Source organism: Buceros rhinoceros, unplaced genomic scaffold (assembly GCF_000710305.1).
Source record: "Buceros rhinoceros silvestris isolate BGI_N320 unplaced genomic scaffold, ASM71030v1 scaffold1093, whole genome shotgun sequence".
Lineage (NCBI taxonomy): Eukaryota > Metazoa > Chordata > Aves > Bucerotiformes > Bucerotidae > Buceros > Buceros rhinoceros.
In genome coordinates, this window is record NW_010405150.1 from 9,924 (window position 1) to 16,843 (window position 6,920).

Genomic DNA, 6,920 nt, shown 5'->3' on the forward strand with positions numbered 1-6,920 from the left:
CAAATCAGAGCCTTCCAAACATACCATTCACTCAAAAATACCATCGGCATGCTCCACTTTCCAACAGACAGAGCACACTCCACTGGAACATCCCTGAAGCTAAAGCAGCTCTCTCTTCAGTCGATTGGCAGCAGCCCAGTGCCACATGCTGGGGGGTTAAGGGAAGGGTTGCTGAGAGTTGGTGCCCACTTGTAACAATCAGGTCTCTGTCAAATGAGAAAGATCAAAAATCAATTATTCCTCCTTTAGGCTTTGCTACTTCTGTCACAAGTAAGGGGAATGCCCTAAGTGCTGCAGGGCTATGGCGCTGCACGGAAAGAGCCATGTCTCACGCCTGACTTTTAAACGCTACATGATGTCTGTACGGTTCCGCAGCTCCTAAAAACTGGAAAAGATTATTCCTCTTGTGCACACCTCATCTAGAAATTCCTGCCTCCAAGAACATCATCATCATGTATGTTACCCTGGAAGGAAGACAGATTAAATCCCTGATATAACTGATGGACAATATATGACTGTGAGAGTTGGTGCCCACTTGTAACAATCAGGTCTCTGTCAAATGAGAAAGATCAAAAATCAATTATTCCTCCTTTAGGCTTTGCTACTTCTGTCACAAGTAAGGGGAATGCCCTAAGTGCTGCAGGGCTATGGCGCTGCACGGAAAGAGCCATGTCTCACGCCTGACTTTTAAACGCTACATGATGTCTGTACGGTTCCGCAGCTCCTAAAAACTGGAAAAGATTATTCCTCTTGTGCACACCTCATCTAGAAATTCCTGCCTCCAAGAACATCATCATCATGTATGTTACCCTGGAAGGAAGACAGATTAAATCCCTGATATAACTGATGGACAATATATGACTGTTTCCACATTAGAAAAAGAAGAGAATTTCCCCTTTATACAGTCACAGTCTGCTGAGGTTTTTGAGGTCACTTTAAAGAAGACATTAACACTCACGGTGTGTTATGTCTACGTAGGGAAAAACTAGCCACACAAGCAGACAAGGACAGTGTGTCTTAAGGGAAAAATCTTTCTCTGCTTTGCCCATTTGTTTTCTTTACCAACCACTGCACGATTACTGCATTTTCTAGCCACTCACAATCACTGCACATGAGCAAGCCCTATTTTCTCCCTCTGAGTTGCTGAGGTATCTTTTCATTTACTCATCATGCAAAGTGTCAGGGTGACCTGGAATTGGAATGGCCAGGGTCACAGTCAGCGGGACAGGAGCAAGACTGTGCAAAAGGTAAAGAAAAAAGAGAAAAAAGAGGTGTGGACAGAGATGGCTGTATAAAGAACGGGATTTCTAGGAAGCACGAGAGTGCAGTGTTTCCCCTGCACATTGCTGATCTAAACGGAGCCTAGGCGGTCTCGGCTCTACAGGAAGTGGTATGCAGACTGTTGGGGAGGCAGTAAGGGCTGGGCTGTCCCAGCAACTAGATGTGATATTTCTACTACAAAGTACAGACCACTGACTTCTTTCTTTCCACTACGACAGTAGTGATGTTGCCAGGTGTCAAAGTAGCCTTCCCACATCAAGAAGACAATTATACAAAATGAACCAAAGATGGGAGGATGGATGGAGACAAAGCACCGTGCAGCCAATGCCTAGGCTAGAAAAGTAATCCATTTTGAGTTCATGCTTGGTGTTTGAGAACATCAGGCTGACCCTCTCCAGGGATGGACTCTTACAGATGGCACAGGCTTACTGACTCAAAACTATCTTACTGAACTCATAGCCTAAGCAGATAATAGCAGTGCATTTGAACTGTCTCTCCTAACTGAAGGCGATGCAGGACATCTCCTCAGAACATCTACCTAACTTGTCTGCTATCTGGTACTCATATTCCACAATTTTCTCTCCAGTCTCAAATACCTTACTCTTACAGGATCAGACACGTAGTAAAAAGGGACAGCACATGATGAGCCACCAAGCATTCCCTTCACTGTTTGTAGAAATGGATCATAATTTAGAATCAGCTGGACTAGTGCAGAGAAGACACAGTCCCAGCACAAAGTCCAAGTCACATCAGTCACGTACACCATGCTGCTGGATGCCTGCAAGCTCTCCGCCAATAAAATCCAGGGAGGCGACAATCAGAACTACAACCACCACTAGATCCATATCTGGTGTTAGGTGTTATCTGAATGTCTGGAAGGAGTGTGGAATGGGGCGGAGGTCTGGTGCTCGCATTCTGCCGTTTTTCCTCCCTGGACAAAATGAGGGGTTACCTCCACCCACACAGGTGTAAACTGATGGGCTTTGTGCAATTAACGTAAGTGATCAGCTTGTCTACAGTCCTCCCCACATGCACGTGTCCAGACCAATGACGTAATGTAAAAAACTAGGTATAAATATTGCCCCAATACAGACCCTAAAATGGGACCGTACCAAGGGACAGATTGATGAATGCACTCCCCCTCTCCACATCCCCACTGGGGACAGATTACCCACACTGTGGGTAAGATTCTTTATCTCAGCCTACGCTGAGTGACGCTATTCTCCCTGGGTGTATTTTGTGTGGTTGCCTTGTAAGGCTCCATCTCAGAGAAGGACACTCTAACCAAACCTACGACCCGAGGACTTCGCTGTCACCGTCCAAGCTCGCCAGGCCCTGGCAGATGAACCTCAGGTGTAAAGGGTGGAGCCAGTTCCGCGCACGCTGCGCCTCACCTAAACAACCCACCGCGCAGCCCCGAAGGGTGCACTCATCGCTTGCAGTGAGCGTGGGAAAAGCCCTTCCCAGATCTTCGCTCGCGAAGCCAAGCCGTGATGATGATGACTTTGTGTAGTTATAATTGCTATTTTACTTATTTCTATCTCACTGTCCGTGCATTAACGGGCTTATTTTAGCATGTAGCTGGACTGCAACAGAGAGATTGTAAGCTCCTTCAGTATCAGAGCTGCGCCGTCTCTGGTAAATAAGCTATAGCTAATCCTGCAGTTCATCTATCAACTGCAATACAAAAAGAACTTGTAAACGTTGCAATGTAAATAAACCGTGATTATTCGTGCCCCTGATTTGCTTGTCTTACATATTCGGTGTCGGTCTTAAAAGACTGGTTTTACATCCTCCTTTGTCGCAACAACTAGTTATTACAAACATAACTAAAAACCCTGCCAGAGTTACCCAGTTATCTCAGTCTGGCATGAGGCCACGCTGACCCCAAAAGGCACACGAACACTCAGCCCTGCTTCGGATAACCCCTGCCCACTCCTGCTACTTCCTTCTCTGATCCTTCCTTCTCAGCTCTGAGCTGAGCATTTTAATTCCCTTTTGTGGGGGGTTTCCAGAGGACTACCTCTCCGATAGACCAGCAGGCAGTAAAAAGGCAGGACTGTCCCTTTGGGCAGCAAGGTATTCTTGGAACAGTTAAACTGGAGGATACAACCACACCTTTCACTGAAGTTACTTTAATGCAGACATAAATTTACAGTCTAAACATGAGACTTTAGGTGTTCAGTGGCTTAAGACACTGAAAAGATAAAGGCATAAATTAACAGAATGTAACTCATTCAATTATTTTTCTCTAGGTGTCATCTAGATTCAGGGCCCAGGCACTTTTAGATTTACTGTAAATTTTTGTATGTAAATTTTGTAAGGACTTTTTCTGAAAAACAGTAAGGTTTAGTACTTTTATTTTTTGTCCTGGAGAATGACAAATGGCAGTGATATTTTGCAGTAAATGCTGCAAGGAGCGTTTGTTCATCAGAAACATTAGTTTTCCTCCTAGCCGAACTTCAAGCCAAGTATCACTCTCTGCACTGAATACTACATTTGCCTCAGTTTCCATTTCTGAATGACATGTATGGAGCCCTAAAAAGTGCAGAATAGTGATTGTTTTCTGAAATGGTAGAATTATAAATGTCTTAGCAAAACAGTAATATAGCAAAAATTTTTACTATTTTTGTCATTATATGTTGGTCTTATTCCACAGCTTGATAACAAATGATCTAGCAATGTATTAGAGAACTAAGTGAATTTTGAATTTAAAAAAAATAGTCCCCAATCATCTTTAGACTTCCAAATACACAGGAAACAGAAACAGGGAGTGGAGGAAGGTCACTTCTAAACTACACCGTGCAATGTATATCCTCATGTTTCTCTTCACTCCTCCTGTCCTGTGACCGTGAAACAACCTTCCTCGCAGAAGCCATCCAGAGGCACTGCATCTCCTGAGGGAGAAGCTCCTAGTGTTACAGGAACACCTGCACTGAAATCTCCCTGCGCAGCACGGTCCCTAGTAAAATCCCTCTGAAGCCTCAAACACCCGCCACTTCTGCAGAGGTACAGCGCGCGACGAATAGCTACTTTCTCAAGGATGTTTCACCTCCTCTGCACCTGTTTTTCACTGCTCTCTAAGAAGGGCATTTTGGCTAGTTTCATTCTGCAGTTTCCTCCAAGCTATACTGTGCATACATCAAAACGCTTCAGGATCAGCTTTACCTCATGTTCAATTAAATATCTGATTGGACCCGGTACTTTCAGGTCTCCAGTAAGGAACATCAAGAACTTCTTTCTTTCTCAGCTATACACAGCCTAACACCACCCAGAGCAGGTTTGGAGAAAGAATCCCGTAAGCCTTTTCAAGAAGCCTTGAGAAGAACGGAGGACACTGCTCCATGCAGTGCCCAAATGTTTCCAGATGTTGGGAGTCCCTGGAGCTTTTCATAAAGGGTTACCGAGTAGCTAGGACAGCAGGATGGAGCTATGTGAAAAAGATCATCTGCTCTGTGATAAGAAAGCCCACAAAGAAAATTATAAGCAGCATCCAAAGGTCTCATAGTGTGCAAACAACCTGTGGCCTACTTTGGGGACACTTAATTTAAAATAATAAGTTATATATATGCTTCATATAATTTAGTTTGCATTCACCCAGATTATCTGAGACTCACGGAGTCTCCACAGTAAGGCTTAAGTAGAGTTCAGAGATGTTCCACTCAAGGACATGCTTTTTCACACCAGTTCTCTTCTCCCTGGGGTAGTCTCCTCTCCTTTCTGTCTAGAGAGATCACAGGTTGAACCAGAGCAAAGAAAAAAAATGTTAAGAATGCACTAGCAGATCAGCAGTCTCTACTGTTGCCTGACTCCAAACTGCCCCAAAACAGCACTGCAAGATGTACTGTTCCCTCATAATAAATTTGTTCATAGCATCTTCCACGCGGGGAGATTGCTTCTTAGTCTAAGAGACCTGCCACAAGCTTTTCTCATTCTCATAATGGAAATGTAGTACAAAGGGATGATTGATGTAGGCATTGAGCCGAGACCTTTCAGTTCAAGCTAGTCCTCTGATGCTGTATTTCATCTGAACCTTTTGTCAGTTACAAGCAGGTTACAAGAATAGCTTTTCCCATTCAATTCTTGCTGGTTTCATCAGCTGCGTTTGGCATAGGCTCTCTTTTGCAGCTAAAGATCAATTATCTTTATTTAAATAATAACTTTCACATTGTTCTTGAATAATGCTGTCTGCACTCTGTAAGCCTGGAGAAATCATATAAAGTATCCTGACTCTACAGACTGTAATTAGTATAATTTTTGCGATTAACTTGGGGAAAAAATGTGATCGTAGCCCCATTTGCCTAAATCATCTCTTCAGCAGAAGAAACATGAGGTAGTCAAAGTCTTCAGCAAAATACTGAAAATTGTACTCAAGAACAGGCTTTAGCATTTTATTGAAGTTAGGCCGTTTCCAGTTACTTTCCATTAGTCTCCCTCTGGTTTCCAGTTTCTATTTCAGGAAGATAAGTTTCACATCTGAGTTTAATTTTTAAAGGCCAGGTGATTTAGAAAGAATTCCTAGTGCAGCCGGGTTGGCTGGCCTGTTTTCCTGCTTGTATACAGCACAGAGCTGCTCAGCTCCACCAGCTTTTTCAGTCTTTCCTGCCAGCTGCCATCCAAGTGATGAATAAAGGGCTTTTAACTGGGTAGCGAAGTCTTCATTCCAGAGCAACAAAACAAAGAGGTCCTATGTGCTACTGTCATCAATGGAATCACCAGTCAGCTCCCTTCATCCTCTAATTCCAACATTTTCCTTCGACCAGATTGCTGATCGTGACAACATAACAGACTGTATGAAAGCACGCTGACCACACTGTGCTGGCCACGTTGATTTACTGATGGAAAGTACTTTTCCTTTTAATGGTCGTTTCATATAGATAAAGAAAATGTATTTTCTCAGAAGCTCATGATTTTGTTATTCAAAGTACAGAGCTGTAAACTGCCCTCTGAAGGCTGAGAAAGTTTATCTTCCCCTCAGAAGAGATTAAAAGGATGTGAGTTATCCTACAGGCTGGATAACTGCATAAGCCTCACTGTGTTCAGTAAGAACAAAAGAACAAAATTACTCATACCACAGAGAAACTCACAGTCTAGTGCCCTGAGTCTGAGGAAAATGCGGACCGACAACACAGGATTTTTTTGACTGCTTCAATAAAACAGAAAAACGAGAGTAAAGAAAATATCCCATATTCAGATTGAACTGCTTGAATGTGTTTGACTTCCCTTGTTGCTAAATGTTGAGCTTCTGCCAGGTTGTACCCACTCACTAAACACCTGGAACAACCACAGTCCATGCAGGACTTAGACACACAGGGATCAAGAAATGAAGATGAGGTAATAGCATAAAACTTGATGGATGACCAGTATGGGTCAGCAGGAGAGAGACCTCCCGCCTCTAACTGTTCACACCTTCAACTAAGTGGGACCCATCTACCATTCTGAGGAAGCGCTGGAGCAGGAAAATCCAGAGTACCTGAAGGGGCACGCTCTGCATGGGATGTATTGCATGAGAGTGTCTACAGCCCTTTGAGCCCAAACATGCTCATTTTGAGCAGCCATTGCTCCCTGAAGCAGGAAAACTGAGGGCATGGGTCTGCCCTCAGCATGATCCAGGCTCCTGCAGGGCTCATGTCTCAGCA